The sequence below is a fragment of the Canis aureus genome, chromosome 4 (assembly GCF_053574225.1).
Source record: "Canis aureus isolate CA01 chromosome 4, VMU_Caureus_v.1.0, whole genome shotgun sequence".
NCBI classification, from domain to species: domain Eukaryota; kingdom Metazoa; phylum Chordata; class Mammalia; order Carnivora; family Canidae; genus Canis; species Canis aureus.
Window position 1 is genome coordinate 13,670,069 of NC_135614.1, and position 16,894 is coordinate 13,686,962.

The following is a 16,894-nucleotide window of genomic DNA, read 5'->3' on the forward strand; positions in this document are numbered from 1 at the left end:
TGGAACGAGGCTCCAGGTGATTTTATCATGTGGTCACTGAGCTAAAGAAGAGACAAGAGCACTACAGGCCATCTTCAATAATTGCATGTCCTAATGTACAATCATAAAATGAAAGACTTGGCTGCTTTTATTTTAATTTATTTTCTTTTTTTTTTTTATTTATTTATTTACTTATGATAGTCACAGAGAGAGAGAGAGAGAGAGGCAGAGACACAGGCAGAGGGAGAAGCAGGCTCCATGCATCGGGAGCCTGATATGGGATTCGATCCCGGGTCTCCAGGATCACGCCCTGGGCCAAAGGCAGGCGCCAAACCGCTGTGCCACCCAGGGATCCCTTATTTTAATTTATTTTCTTTCTTTTTTTTTACCCATTTCAATCAATCATGGCAAAGGAGAAATATTTGAAATGTCCTTAAATCTCAATGATATCATACTTTCTTAGGAATTCCCTAAACAGCAGACTTAAGAAAATTTTCTGAGGTTTAAACGCACTACTACCTAACCATATCATGGAATAACTTCTAATTATCATTTTCTGGGGCACGTGAGTGGCTCAGTCGGTTAAGCATCTATCTGCCTTCGACTCAGGTCACGATCCCAGAGTCCCAGTATGGACCCCTGCTCAACGAGATGTCTCCTTCTCCTTCTCTCTCAGCCCCTTCCCGTGCTTATGCTCTGTCTTTCTCGCTCACGCTCTCTCTCTATCAAATACATACATAAATAAATAAATAAATAAATAAATAAATAAATAAATAATTTTTAAATTATCATTTTCTATTAACACTTTCTATTTATCAGACACAGTACCAATGACTTTTGAATGTTATCTTTAAAAAAAAAAAAGATTTTATTTATTTGAGAGACAGAATGAGGTGAGGCAGGGTTCCTATTGCCTGGCTCAATCCCATAAGACCGGAGCTGAAGGCAGGGCAGATACTTAACCGACTGAACCACCCAGGTTCCCTTTTAATGGGTATACTTTAATATGACTGGGCTTGCTAATATCCTCCAGGGGCTTACACTGAACAAACTGATGACTAAATAATAATAGTATTTTAACCACTTCAGGACCTTTGAGAAAAATATACAGATTATCATGGTCTTCAAATCTACTTTGGCCTTTATTCTTAAAAGTCTTTACTAAAGACATTTCTATTAATTTCATAAATGTTTTAATATTATCATAGCACAAAAAAACACTAAACACTACTAGTCAAATTGATATACGTTTAGAGCCAGGACTGATCACTCAATGCTCCCATGATATGTTGCATACAGCATTCTTTTCTTATTCCATTCTGGCATGCATTATAGTTAGTCATTTACTCATCTTCTTCCCTTTCTTTTCATTAACAAAAAATTTCCGTTGTCAGGGGACATCTTATATTCTTTACGTTCTTTCTGCATCTATGCATACAATAGGCACTCAATAAATGTTCGTTGAATGTAACAGGAAAGAGCATTAAGCTAAGGTTTGGAAAGGAATGTCAAGCAGTGGGCTAGAGTAGTGTTGTCCAAACCCTGCACTGCATCACGGGTCATGAAATCAACTGTGGGTTGTGAGTAGCATGTTCTAGAACTGGAATTTAGAATAGAATAAAATAGGTAAGAATCTAAAATGTAAGAACAGCTCCTACACTGTGGTAAGTGCTCAGTATTAGTCTGTGAAACTGTGCTCCAGGATTTGTGTGTCTGCCTGTGTGTGTTTGTGCAGGGCCAGGCCCACAAACACATCTCACTAAAGGTCGCGGTCGAAACCACCACAAGTCCATGGGCCAGGACACGGATCCTGGCGTCATTTCTTCTGGGGTCATGGCTGAACTCTGCCATTAGGCATATGACTCTAAGCAAGTTAGTGACTTTCTGTTTCTTCAACTGTAGAATGGAAATAGTTAAAATTCCTTCCTCTTATTTTAGGAGGAATATAGGAAACAATCTCTATGAAACACGAGGCCCAGGGCTTGGCAAAGAGTGAATGCTTACACTCCCTCATCAATGAACAACATTATTTAAAACTTATAAATGAAAATGAAAAATGGTTTTACAAATCCATGTTTTGTCCATATATTAGATACTTACATCTTCAAATGCCCAGCAAGTTACTAGATTCCTTTTGTTTTCCTCTAATGATTTGCAACAATCCAGCCCCTCCAAGATGTCCCTTAAACCTGTGGTCCCCAAGCCACTGTCGCAATTCAGCACTTGAGCCACGCTCCTTTCTTCCTCTAGAGAGGGGCCAGATGCATGTCTCCACTTTGCTTCGACAAACTTCTCCTTCTCCTGTCTCCTCCTGCTTGATGCCATCCTGACTCTGCAACAGTCAGCAGTTCCTCCTCTAAGATCTCACACCAGTCTGGGCAACCTTGTTATTATAACATTCATCACAACATATTGTTATGATTTGTTATTATTTTTTAACCTTCAAGCCTGGCCAGTATCCCAAGTACTAAGAATTGTATTTGCCTCATAGTAAAAGGTCAGTAAATGTTTAGGAAATTAATGAATGCTAGAAAACCTACTTACCTAACTCTCCTATATATCAAAAGAAGTAATCAAACACCTCTCATTCAACAAAATGAATTAAGTGCATTTAGAAGGTATTGTGCATTTATTCAGAAGAAAATGAAATGAATGCATTTAGAAGGCTCTGTGGAATGAAGACAATGTGTCCCTGCCTCCATGGAGCTTACAGCCTGCTTCTATCACTGCATCTGAAGGACTAGCCAAATATGTGGTAAAAATAAAGAAATTATGCTTTTTCTTAATTTAAATTTTTTACCAATATAACATCAAATGGTATGTCTTTACTGGTCAGAAAGTTACCTGATTCTCTCAGATTTGGTTTTAAATGTTAAACATGCTTGGCACACTCTGAAGTGCAACGGGGGCGTTGACTCATTACTGGAGCCAGGACAAGGACACACTGTGGTTTAGAGCCATCATCCAGAGCCTTCTGTCTGTCCTCTTGAAATTAGCTCAGTCTCAAGAAGATATGTGGCTTCTCTAAACATGCCATTCTTATTTTATTTACTCAAATGCTTCCTACTTATTGTCAACATCTGCCCTGAACTTTTCAGTTAGAGTCAGATTCTCTTGTTTGTAAGAGAGCTCATTGATATAAAGTGAGGAACACATCTTAGCCAGTCAAATCTTTACAATAAACTGAGCTTTAAAAAAATCTTATATTGAAGAACTTCACTGCAGAGGAACCAGAGTTCTTAAAAATAATTTGCGATTGGAATCACACACAAATCCATTAGTTTTTGTTTTCATTTTTACTTTGAGGTCCATCTAAATATGTTTAAAAAAATAAAAACTTAAACTGCTGTATTAACACAACTCAAAAGCCAAACCTTAATTCTGTCTGCAGTTCAAGAACATTCCAAAATACTTCCAAGTTTAAAGAGAGAGACAGACCACATGGTGAAATTTTGCCAGAGTAAAGATAATGAAGATTTCTTTGAGCACCATAAGTCAGGCTACAAATGCAACTTGCCCAAGTGGGAAGCAGGATCAATTTCGCAACTGGTTATTATCTCACATTGGGGTGAGAAGGGAGAGCAGGAAGGAAAATGTTTTAGAGAAATAACCCTAGGCCCTGGAATTAAATCACATTAATTGTCCCCAAAAGGTATAATTAACACAAGTAATTAACTGCTGGAGCCTCTGAGTTATGAAAATAGCATAGCCATCCAAAAAGGACATCCTTTACTTTGTAAGACCTTCTAGATCTATCATCGTTTAGCACTTAGCAAAGAGCTCCTCCAAAGCTAAGTTATCCTCCAAAGCACAACTTATATATGGTGAGTACTGGCCTATGTTTTAGCAAAATGGAAGAAATAGGTTAGAGATAACACGGTTTGAGTGTGGGATCATGGAAGCGTAAAGCCAGAAGCCGGGGATCCCTGGGTGGCTCAGCGGTTTAGCGCCTGCCTTCTGCCCAGGGCATGATCCTGGAGACGTGGGATCAAGTCCCACATCGGGTTCCCAGCATGGGGCCTGCTTCTCCCTCTGCCTGTGTCTCTGCCTCTCTCTCTCTCTGTGTGTCTCTCATAAATGAATAAATAAATAAAATCTTTTAAAAATAAATAAATAAAGCCAGAAGCCTTGGGAATCCTCTAGCAAACTGACAGCCCTCAGGCCAGATCTGATGTCTAAATCTCTCAGAGGCATTTTGTTGGCCTGCATAATATATATTTTCTTTTCTTTTTCTTTTTGTCTTATTTTTATTCATTCAGAATTGCCAAAGTTTTAAAACTGGAAAATTTCACGTAAAAATCTGAATTTTTGGATTCTCTTGAAAATCCATCAGAAGATCTGGCAACACTGGGCCCTTGTTCCCACATAACAGTTGGCTGGGACTGAATAGCTTTCACCCTCGTTGAATGAACATGTTCTCTCCAGTTCCTTCCACTCTCTAACATCTCCCTGACACAGGACCAAGGTTGACCTGCTTTTAGAGCTTCACCTGTGCTCTCTCCACTCTCCCTTCCTCATCCGCTTTGTCGGTCTCCTCTGGGTGAACCTTGTGAACTTGCTACCACTGATTTTATCAACTCCTCAGTCGCCCCTCTGTATGAAGACACAGGTTTAGAGATGTCACGCTATAGGCAAGACCAGTACCTGGGTCCTCACTGACCAATCCAGGGAGCAGTCACCCATTTCCAGTCCTGCTCTCAGGCTCAGAAGAGAAAGTAGCAGAATTTGGAAACCACTCAGAACCTGAGAAGAAAAGATCTAGATTTAACAGAGTTACAAAAAGGAAAAATGGGGCAGCCCGGGTGACTCAGCGGCTTAGTGCCGTCTTCAGCCCAGGGCATGATACTGGAGACCCAGGATCGAGTCCCACATCAGGCTCCCTGCATGGAGCCTGCTTCTCTCTCTCTGCCTCTGTCTTGCCTCTCTCTCTCTGTGTCTCTCATGAATAAATAAATAAATTTTTTTAAAAAAATAGGCAAAATAAGGGCCAGTCACTTAAAGACAGTTGTTATAATCATTTCCCTGCATCTGATACTCTTATCATGTTCCCTATGCTACTGGGCCCTTGTTTCAGTTTTTCTCTTTTCCAGTAGATGATATCCACACTGATATGGCTTGTGTGATGATGATATCCACACTGGTGTGTTTTTTGCTTATTGTAGGTTTTGCATAACTTGCACATGATTATGCAGAGTCCAATCTGTTGTCTGAACATGCATTTGACTATGTCACATACAAACTAGTATATCTGCTACGTCACTTTCAGAGTAAAAACTCAAGACACAATGCAACATACACAGGATGCTGAAATACAAAAAGAGCTGGTGCATTTGAGGGGGTGTTACTGGAAATAATGAGAAGAAGATTTGAAATGGACACTCTCCCTGAGAATCTGGCAGATCCAGTCTTTGTATTCAATGTTGTCACATTCGCTAATGTTTTTGATCTTAGGTTGATAATCTATTAAGGTCAATTATAACTCAATTTAAAAAATAAAATCAGAATGATAGGAATGAAGATGCAAATTTTAAAATAGAGAAACACTTCTATAGGTAGCAGGCTCAATTTCTAATTTCTTTTAACAAGTTATCTTGTACGTGATAGTTCAACAACTTGTCAAAGGATGGGCTTTTGACAGACATTTCTTGGCTTCAAATCCTGGTCCCATCATCTACTTAGCTGAATGACCTTATTAAAATTATCAACCTAAGACCAAAATTATGCCTTCTTCAGTGAAATAAGGTATGTGGCTCACACGATATATCATGTTTAATAAACATTAATAATAATTATCATTATTACTGGCAACTGAAACAGAGAATAGACAATGGCTCTACTCTGCATTTTGCCCAGGGAAGTAGAAGTGTCTTTCTATCCAGAGTTTTCATCAAACTAAGAGTTGGTATGCCATAAGACCAGATTTGGGGGAAAAACTTGAAACACATTACTCTTTTACAGTAACGTTTATAGGAAACAAATACCATTGAGATTTCATCCATTTATTTATTTTAGGGTATAAACAAAACTGAACTTCAAGGTATAAACTACAGTTAAGGATGCTAACATTGCTGGTATCAATAATAATAACAACAATGATGATGATGTTCAATAGCATTTTTAAATTTCTTTGCATGGCTTGCCATATTCTCCACAGTCTAGCCCCATCCTACCTCCCAGTCTTATCATCTTAAATTTCAGGCTCTAGCCACTCCAAACGACTCTGCTTCCTTTGGATACATTGGACTTCCAGAACTCTGTGCTGTTTGCTTGTTCCAGCAAGGCTCGTTTCAATGGAGGAAATCCTCTTCCTTCTTCAAATCCCAGCTCAAATGCTACACCTGCTATGTAACTTTTTTTAGTTCTTAACCTTGAATGAACCTTTCCTTTTCTCTGCCATTCAATAGCACACTATTGATGTTACTGCCATATGACTCCTTTTATACTATCTTGTATTGTAGATATTTGTAAACATACCCATTTTTCCCACTAGACTAAACTCTTTGAAGGTGGAGACCATGTGTTCTTTGCTTGAACTCAGTTGTAAATTCTAGTTCAATCTCATCATCCACAGGAATACTTTGGTATCTGCAAAGAGCCTCTCAAAGTAAAGGCCAACTGCCTCAAGATATATGCACTCTTGCAATCTTTAATTAAAATTAAAGTCACGGGATGCCTGGGGGGCTCAGTGGTTGGGCACCTGCCTTCAGCTCAGGTCCTGATCCCGGGATCCGGGATTGAGTCCCACATCAGGCTCCCTGCAAGGTGTCTGCTTCTCCCTCTGCCTGTGTCTCTGCCTCTCTTGCTCAGTCTATGTCTCTCATGAATAAATAAATAAATCTTTAAAACAAATTAAAATTAAATAAGTTAAAGTCACTAGGTGAAATTTTCTTGAAAACCTAGAGTTATACAAGCAAGACATTGTGGTTTTTTGCACCTTCCCACTGGCTTTCTATACTCAATATACTGGTATTCTATAAACTCAAGAGATATCTCCCCTGAGTAAAAGATCACAGAAACTGGGGTTTCAAACGATTGAGATGAGGAAATAAAACTTGAAATATCTGACCTCATCTTTTAATTGTCCTCCTCTAGCCCCAGTTTCATGACCAGAACCAACCGAAAGCACCATGGTCTGGTTTGTCCTGGTACAGATTCCAATACCAACCAACACACACCGTCACCTCCATCTCTTCAGTCACAGCCAGAAGCTGGAGGAGATTTCCTAGCATCCTGGTCCACTTCCCCGTATTACCTGTCCTCCCCTATATTCACCCTCCACCAGCCTACATACAAAAGGGAAGCAACAGAGGATGTTCTTAACGCTGTTAAAACTAAGAGTTGTCTCAAAATTGCAGGTTGAACTATTCTATCATGCAATTTCCATTTCCTGGGGCCTTAAAAAAAAAAAAAACCTTATTTCTAGCAATGATATCGATACTAACCCTCTCCTTTTCATTCACGTGTTCTTTAAAAGAAAGTGTGATCAAGTAATGAATACTGATACTTTCACTGCAGAACCTTCCCCAGCTTCCACAGTCTTCCCCCTGGACCAGCCAGAACAATTTCTCAGAGCTAAAACCAACGTGAGTCTTAGAAACTGTCAGGACATACCACATTAACACAATTTGATGGAACAACTAAATATTCTACTCCGGGGATAGTGGGACCCATCTGCAATCTAACTACTATCCAGATAGTTTAAGATCTGATTAAAAAAAAAAAAATACACTCAAAGTAATTGTGACCCAGGAAATTGGTGATTTTCGTGACTTACTGTGTAAGCATATTATCTAGTGTAAATCCCGCCTCAACAGCCCGGGTGGGTTGACCTGTACTGAACCAGACCTGGCGACCGCAGGCGCACGGACTGGTTTCTGACCACCAAGGTTCTAAGGGGTCGCCGGCTCTTTGCCAAGCCTGCGCCTCGCCCCGGCACCGCGTCGTCGCAGGTTCGCGCCCGGGGTCCGGGCGGCCGAGGTGCCGCCGCCTCCCCGGCCGTCGCCCGGACTGACCCGGTGGTGCTGAACCTGGCGCGGCGGCGCGGAACCCGCCAGCCCCGCGCGCTGCCTCCGTCCCCGCCCCGAGCAGCCCCGCGCGGCGACCCTCCCCGGGCGGCGGCGCGCCCCAGGCCCGCCGGACACGCGGGGACCGCCGAGCTCACCGCGTCCGCCGCCCGCTCACCCGGAGACCTCCGCCCTGCGCCCGATCCTTCCTCCGAGACCCTCGTCTGTCTGTCTGTCTGTCTGTCTCCCTCTCTCCCCCCTCCGTGCAAAATGCCTCCCTCCGAGTGCTGGGAACCTGGCCGCCCGCAGCAGCTCCCCATCCCGGGGCGCGCGTGTCGGGCTGCGCGCCCAGGGCGCTCCGAGCCCCGGTGCCCATCCCAAGGCGGCAGCCCGCCCCGAAGTGCCTGCCGCGGGCGACAGCGGCGCCGCCGCCTGCAGCTCCCGAGCCAGAGGGGCCCCGCTCGCCTCCGGGAGGCGCCCGCCGAGCCTCGGCGCCGTCCCGCGAGCCCCAGCCCTTTACCTGAGTGGCGGCCTCGGCCGGGGCTCCGGGGCGCGGCTCCGGGCGCAGAGCCCCGGGCGAGCCGGGCCGGGGGTGCGGGGAGGACCGCGGCCGCCGCTCTCCCCTGCCGCTCCGGGCCTGCCGGGCGCTATTTATCCGGGGGCCCGGCCCGGCCCGGCCCGGCCCCGGCCCCGGCCCCTGCCAGGGTATTGGGCAATCGGTCCGCTACGCGCGGCCCCGGGAGCCGCCGCCCTCCGCCCCCGCCGAGCCCCGCCGAGCCCCGCGTGCAGGCAGAGCCGGGCCGGCCCGCGCCGGGGCGCCAGCTTCCCTTCCCTTCCCGCACCTCCTTCCCGCGAACTTCTTCCCCGCCGCTCCCCCCGTCTCCCTCCTTTGCGGGGCACCCCGGCCAGTCTGAACCGGTTGTGACTGCGCGGGTGGCGGGGGAAGGAGGAGGAGGCGGCGGAGATGGAGGCGGAGAAGCCGGCGGTAGGGGCGCTGCTCCTGCTCTCGCGGCTCCGGCGCGGGTCCGGCCGGCGGGGGCGGGGGGGGCACCCCGAGGCCGCGGTGCTCGGGGCCCCCGAAAGGCCTCGGGAGAGCCGGCGGCGCGGGCCCGGCGCCCAACACGCGCGCGCCCCCCGCCCGCCCCCCGCGCGCCCCCCGCGCGCCCCCCGAGACCCGCGGCGTCGGGGGAGCCGGGTCTAGAGGTGAGGGCCAGGCGCCCCCGCTCCCCCGGGCCCCCGGGGCCGCCGGGCGCCCTTCTGGCCGGAGCTGCATCCCCAGCTGGCGGGGATCCCAGGGAACCGGGCACCAGAACTCGGCGGAGTCGGTGCTCCTGGGCAGCGAGGAGCGCGGACGCCAAGTGCTGTCCTTTGTGACAGCTCCACGGGAAGGAGGGCGACCCCGCGGCGTCCCCGCCGGCCGAGACACGGTGCGTCTGAGCGCGCCTTCGCGAGTCTCGCAGGGGGCGCTTTGGCTGGAGGATCAGGGGCTTGGGAGCCGAGCGGGTGAGGGCCCCTGCAGCAGACCGCGGGCAGCCCAAGGGCCCTGGGGCCTATGCGTGAGGGGACCCCCTAAAGTGGTACGCGCCCTCGGTGGATGCATATTTCTGGGAAGGGGCCCCGTTCCTCCTACCAGCCTCTCGAAGAGGCCTAAGGCCATGCCCATCACGGGGACATCCCTTTATACACTGAAGCCTCCGGTTCTGACCAAGACAGAGACCCCGCACTCTAAAAAGGGTTGTTTTGGGGATCCCTGGGCCGCTCAGCGGTTTAGCGCCGCCTGCAGCCCAGGGCCTGATCCTGGAGACCCGGGATCGAGTCCCACGTCGGGCTCCCTGCATGGAGCCTGCTTCTCCCTCTGCCTGTGTCTCTGCCTCTCTATGTCTCTCATAAATAAATAAAATCTTAAAAAAAAAAAAAAAAACAAAATAAAAAAGGTTGTTTTCCGAAGTCCGGAGTAAGCTGCCTCACCTTCCCGAGCCTCTGTTTTCTCTCCATGGTGGAGTCTACATGAAACGAGAGCTCCACAAGTCTCGAGGACCCGACCGTCACGTCAAGTTTTCTTACAGCCAGGAAAGCAGTGGCTCCTCCTTTTGCTCCACACCATTCCTTTGAACCCAATTTACTGACTTTCAGGCTATTGGGAAGAGAATAGCCAGTGCTAGTTGATGTTTTGTATTTTGTTTTGTCCTAAGAGGGAGAAAGATGGGGGGGGGGGGGGGACTAGTGGTGAAGTAACAGTAAGAATGATAGGGAGGTGGTCCCAGGAATAGTTTCTGGACAAGAAAATGGAGAGGTGATGCTGTCAACACCATCAAAAATGTATGTCTGAGAAGGAGAGAGGATAGAATAGGGGCTTCTCACTATGTTCTATTTTTTAGCTGGTCTGTGGTTACTCGAGTGTGTTCACTTTATTCGAATGCATTGACCTGTACACTGATAGGATGTGTACTTTTCTCTGTATGTTTTGATTAAAGATATTTTAGAAAGCTTTTTCTTTGATTCAAATACTCTCTAACCACCAAAGCCAGTGTCATCTTGATAGTTAGTTGATTGAACAAATGCATGTATATAAAAGTATAAAAATATAAAAGAAAACAAGGAAACTGTATTTGAAAAATACTTGTGCTCACCCATTGGTTTCTGAAGGTGCTTTGTCCCTGTTCCCATCTCCACCAACTTTTTCCTGGATTTTTTTTGGTTGGGGGAGGGGACATTAAAGATTTTTTTTTTTAAAGATTTAATTATTTATTTTTAGAGAGAGACTACCAGCAGGAGGAATAGAGGAAGAGGAAGAGAATTCCAAGCAGCCCCTGTGCTGAGCACAGAGCCCAACACCGGCCTCAGTCGCAGGACCCTGAGATCATGACCTGAGCCAAAAGAAAGAGTCGGTGGCTTAATCAGACTGCACCACCCAGGCACCTCTCCCAGATTTCTTTAACAGAGATCAGCACTCCTGTGTCTCCTCAGCCAGCCCACACCTACCAATTAAGAACTGAAAATGAGCTCATTCTTACACACAGGAGCATGTCCCAACTTTAAAGTAAGACTGGATCCCAAGGGGTCAAAAACTCAAATGCCTGGGGATCCAGACTCATATTGTAATGAGTGGTGTGGGCAGAAGCAGCCTGGAGCACCTAGGGAGTGTGGAAGGTGGCTCTGGGAGCAGCGGCCACTGGCTTAGGGAGTCACGGCCATGTGTGTGAGAAGTACCCTACCCCCTTGTGAAAGTTCCTTGTTCAGTCATATCTCAGTAGAGCAACTAGACATGCGAGAGAACTCTGGAATCTAGCCTACCCCTGACACTTTACCTATGAGTGGAATTTGACCCCGAGAAGCGGGATGTTCTGATCATACCCCCACCCCTAACCACCAGCAGGGCAGAGCGGGGGGGTGGAGAGCAGGTTGGCAGGGATAAAAATAAAACTTTCTCTCTACCATCCAGAATTTTCATCCCCAATGACTGGAAGAAGCAAGATTTGCTAGTGAGGTGGGGGTCAGATAAGTTTCAATAACCATCTAGTGATCCTTCTATAAATTCCATTGCATTCACTCGCACTGTGACAGATTAAAGGTTAAAAACTGCTAGAAGTGGATAAGTCATTCTCTCACATACTTACAGAGATTTGTTTAAAAGGACAAATTTTCAAATGTTAAAAATGACCTTAAAGACATACTTCATCACATTTTTACTTGTAATTCTCCAGAATATTGTTTCATCTTTTTCTTGCCTTTACTTTCATCACATTATTGGGCTCAAATGCTCTTTAATCTTAGGGGAAGGGATAAGAGAGAGAAATGCCATTTTTGGAGCACATGGTAATTGCCAAGAACTATGCGATCTCATGGGATTACATATTGTTTTCTTCGTTTTACAGATGAGAAAATTGGAATTCAGAGGTTCACTTACTTGCTTGGTTGGTAAATGATGGAGTAGGACTCAGGCTGTGGTCCGACTGGCTGCTAAGCCTGTGCCCTTTCCACTCTACTTTAGGAAAACGATTAAAGGCTCGTAAGAGGAGTGCCAGCTCAGTAAACTCACTACAATCCACAAAAAAAACTAAGAAGTAGGTGCTAATATAATCATCCTCATTGGGTGCTAATGAAAATGAACTACAGAGAAGTTTTTGCCCCCAATCGCACAGTTAATGACAGACAGGCCAGAATTTTAATCTAGGCATCCAGGCTACAGAGAACCGTGCTCTGAACCACTACTCTATATCCTCACGAAAGTGGAAATCAGGGACATAGAGGTACATAGAATGTGGGTACACTTCCTTCTCTGTGTGTGTGTGTGTGTGTGTGTGTGTGTACATATATACACTTTCCACTTCACATCCTTCTGACTTGCATCGCACAGCCTCAAGGCCATAATAAAAGATAACTAACCTTTTATATGTACCAATTCCCAAAGCATCTAACACACATCCACATGTAGGACTCCCAACCCCTATCATGTACTCATTGTTTTCACAGAGAAATTATAAAATCCTGAAAGCAGGTACCTGGTCCGTCCTGTTCATCAGTGCTCCGGAGAGCACAGTGGCAGCAATAGGGTAGCACTTTGCTTTGAACTTTTGTTGAATGAATGAATGGCCAAATGAGCAATGAATACATGAATGCGCGCTCAAACTGTTAGTGACTTTTTTGCTGCAAGAGTGGCCTTATTCTGCCAAGCTCTGTTCTATTTTTTTTTTTTAACAGAACAGCAATTGACACATAATATTGTATTAGTTTCAGGTGTACAACATAGTGATTCAGTATTTATACACAGTGTGAAATGGTCACCACACTAAATCTAGTTACCATCTGTCACTATACAAAGTTGTTACGATATCGCAACAACTGTGCTGTACATTACATCCCCATGTCTTACTTACTTACTTACTGGAAGATTGTACCCCTGAATCACCTTCACCTATTTCATCCAGGACCCCTCTCCCCTCTGGCAACCCTCCATTTGTTCTCTGTATCTATGAGTCTCTTGCTGTTTTGTTTTGTCTGCTCTGTTTTTAGACTCCACATATAAGTAAAGTCAAATGGTATTTGTCTTTTTCTGCACAATTTCTTTCACTTAGCATAATACCCTCTGGGTCCCACATTGTCACAAATGGCAAGATCTCATTCTTTTTTATGGGTTAGTAGTGTTCTATTGTGTATATATGCCACATCTTCTTGATCTAGTCATCTATTGATGGACACTTAGGCTGCTTCTTTATCTTGACTATTGTAAATAATACTGTGATGAACACGGGGATTTTTTTTTTCAAATTAGAGTTTCCAGGGCAGCCTGGGTGGCGCAGCGGTTTAGCGCCACCTTCAGCCCCAGGTGTGATCCTAGAGTCCCAGGATGGAGCCCCACATTGGGCTCCCTGCATGGAGCCTGCTTCTCCCTCTGCCTATGTCTCTGCGTGTCTCTCTCTCTCTCTCTCTCTCTCTCTGTGTGTCTTTCATGAAAAATAAATAAAATCTTTTTTAAAAAATTAGTTTCCATTTAACAGATGGGAAACTAAGGCCCCATGAGATTCAGTGAGCTGCCCAACATCAGAGGGCAACAAAGCAGAGAAATGGAAGCAAACAGGCAGCATGAGTGCAGAGGTCACGCCTCTGAAACTCAGCTTTCTGCCTTCTCCCTGTCCTCACCCACGGCCTTACCTCAGGACCCGGCACAGAGCTTGCACATATGAGGTTCTCCATCTGTGTATTGAAGAAGGGAAGGACAAAATTCCCAAAATTCCCTGAAGGACAGTCTCAGGCCACCTCTCACATCTTAATTCACTCATGGAATTGTGTATGTTACAAATCCAGCTCATGTGATCTACGATGTAATCATGTTGGATAATAGATCACCAGAGAAAGGTTTAATCCCAAAGACAGGCTGTCGGGTTCAAATGTACCAATGAATTCAATTTCCTTTTTTTTTTTTTTTTAATACAGGTAGAATTGATTAATGTTATTTTATTTTTTAATATTTTATTTATTTATTCATAAAAGACACAGAGAGAGAGAGAGAGAGAGGCAGAGACATAAGCAGAGGGAGAAGCAGGTTCCCTGTGCAAAGCCTGATGCAGAACTCGATCCCAGGACCCCAAGATCAAGACCTGAGCCAAAGGTAGATGCTCAACCATTGAGCCACCCAGATGCCCCTGATTAATGCTATTTTAAAATAAACATAAGACTGTTGAATTGAATCTTTTGTTGAAACAGTGCCAATTTTTATCATGTGCCTCTGCCTAACTGTCGACTTCCATGTGCAGTACATAACAAAGTTTCAGACAGCCCCAAACAACATTTCAGTTCCAAATGTAAAGTTTTAGCCTTCTCTTCTCCACGACATGATGTAGGTGAAAAAGCCTGACCTCTACTCTGTGCACAAGATCTATGCAGTCCAAAATTGTGGACAATTCAAATAGCTTACTGCGTGGTTTCCACAAGCAAACATTCAAGGTTTTTTGTTTGTTTGTTTGTTTGTTTTTCATTTGAAAATATGGTCACCAGAGAACTAGGCAACATGCTGCCCCTTTGGCTTGTTGAACCTGTTATTGAACATGGTAGCCCACTTGTGAAAGTTAAAGGTATAGAGAAAAAAACTGCAGCCTTGAGGGACAAAAGTGTACAGTCAAGCATGTCCTGTAAGAGTTCAGACATGGGTAGAAAATGTGTAGATGGAATCAGCCTAACAGCACACCCCTCATCCCAGACTGTGCTGGCTCCTTCCCACCCCCACACTGTACAGCTTCTTAAACTGCAGGCAAAACAACCATCCATAGAATTGAAATGTGTTTGAAGTCCTCTGCTTTATTTTAAAGATGTACGTGACTCTTGCTTTCTACTCGATAGCCATATGTGTTTTAAGATCATAACAATATTTAATATATAATTACCTACTTTATTTTCCATTAATGGTATTTAATATTAATTTTTAAGTTTAGTAAATAAACATTTAATATTAATAAATATAATAAGAGCTTACATTTTTAAGCCATTTATATATACGGTGGATTAGTCAAGGTCCAGACAGGAAACAGAATACATCCCAGTGAGTCAAGGGAAGGAATCTAAAGGGAAAAAGTAATTATAGCACTGTGGGAAGAGTTAAAGGAATAAACAAGAGGCACCTGAAGACCAGACAATGGGAAGTGATTTGTGCTGCTGGATCCTAAGTAACAAAGAGAAGACCTAGCATTACCAGTACCTATGAAAGCAGAACTTGAAAAGGAGGGACCATCCAAAGGGAGCTGGAATTGGGAAGAGATGCAGTTTGAGTCAAAGACAAGTGCCAAAATGAGTGAGGAGAGAAAACCTCTGCCTCTTTCTTTGTTCTCAAGTCTCTTGATGGTGCTTATCATTGGCCAAGGCACTGAAGGAGCCCAAGAGGTGCTGTCCACAAGTAGTCAGCGTACTGGGCACAGAGCAGGACAAAGAAGTGCAGAAATTGAGTTGAGTGGGAGAGAGTGGCAAACGGAGACGACCAGACCCACTAGACGTTGTACTAAGCACTTAAGAAGTAGGTACTATTTCCTCCATTTTACAGATGAAAAAACAGAGATACGAATTTTAAGCCAAGGTTGTCTGATTCTGGAGTCTCTGCTCTTAATTACTATACTTTTAACCAAGCTGTATTGAAAATATTTTTTTTTTTTTAATGAAAATAGTTTTAAAATTACTTACCTACTTGGGCTTCTGGGTGGCTCAGTTAGTGTGGCGGCAGCCTTCAGCTCAGGTCACGATCCAGAGGTCCCGGGATGGAGCCCCACATCAGCCTCCCTGCTCAGTGGTGAGCCTGCTTCTCCGTCTCACTCTGCCCCTGCTCATATATTCTCTCTCTCTTGCTCACTCTCTCTCTCAAGTAAATAAATAAAATCTTTAAAAAAAAATTACCTAGTCTAAAAAAAAAAAAAGGGATCCCTGGGTGGTGCAGCGGTTTGGCGCCTGCCTTTGGCCCAGGGCGTGATCCTGGAGACCCGTGATCGAATCCCACATCGGGCTTCCGGTGCATGGAGCCTGCTTCTCCCTCTGCCTATGTCTCTGCCTCTCTCTCTTTCTCTCTCTGTGACTATCATAAATAAATAAAAAATAAAAAAAAAACAAACCTTTGTAAAACAAATGCTATGTCTGTCTTTGTCACAAGATTTAGTGATCATGACCACCCTTATCCTGACAAATTTGCCTTAATCTCATCAGCAATTTACCTTACGGTTAGTCTCATGCAATTTATATTGATTCTATGATCTACAACTTGCAACCCATTTTCTGAAATCTGTGTTGTCTATAACCCAAATCTCCGTGCATGAACTACAAAATATACTTCCAGTTCTTATTTATTCTTATTTACTCATTCATCAAATAATTCTTAATCATATACTTTGTGCCAGGCATTATGAAAACAAACGACCTTGCAATCTAGGAGGGAATACTGATAAGATAGTTACTAGAATGTACTTAAGTACCTTAGTCAAGGTACTCATGCTGCATTAAGGGAACACGGAAACATAAACACAGCTTGGATTGAGAGGGAGGCATCCCAAGACAGAGAGGAAGGAACATGTGCCAAGTCTAAATGGCACAAAAAACTCTTATGTTAGGGACTACATTGAGGACTACAATGGATAACTACAAAGATTTAAAGATAAGAGTATTTGTGGGAAGTAGAAGGCAAACAGGAGCTTTTGATCGCAAACAACAGTTCCCATCTCTTGGTAGGATTGCATAAATGGAGAACCCAAGAGGACGTAAGTCTACTTAGAGATCTAGCTGGCATGGACTCACAGTCTCATCAGCAAATGAATGGGCTCTGACCATTTGCTCCATCCTTGCAAGATTTCATTCAAAATTCGGAGTCCCAGAGGAAAGAGTGTTACTGACCTCGCTTGGGCAACATAACCGTCTCTCAATTAGGGAAAAATGGAGCACTT

At 44.6% G+C, this 16,894-nt stretch overlaps 1 protein-coding gene and 1 long non-coding RNA gene across 8 annotated transcripts in view; one reads left to right on the forward strand and one right to left on the reverse strand.

Moving 5' to 3' along the window:
- Positions 1–15,807, reverse strand: part of SLC16A9 (solute carrier family 16 member 9) — a 58,925-nt gene extending 43,118 nt beyond the window's left edge. For 2 of the 7 annotated variants that reach the window (XM_077894611.1, XM_077894605.1), the window contains exon 1: positions 15,651–15,807. The gene's annotated coding sequence lies outside the window, so the exon portion shown is untranslated. Of the gene's footprint in view, positions 1–4,623; positions 4,723–8,502; positions 8,604–8,824; positions 8,947–9,950; positions 10,071–15,650 lie in introns of those variants that run through there. The other 5 variants (XM_077894608.1, XM_077894607.1, XM_077894610.1 and 2 more) reach the window with 5 other exon arrangements.
- LOC144312209 (uncharacterized) lies at positions 1,614–6,852 on the forward strand. The gene is made up of 2 exons (XR_013377666.1): positions 1,614–1,643; positions 6,178–6,852. It is a non-coding gene; the product is annotated as an uncharacterized LOC144312209 (long non-coding RNA).
- Positions 15,808–16,894: the final 1,087 nt, after the last annotated feature.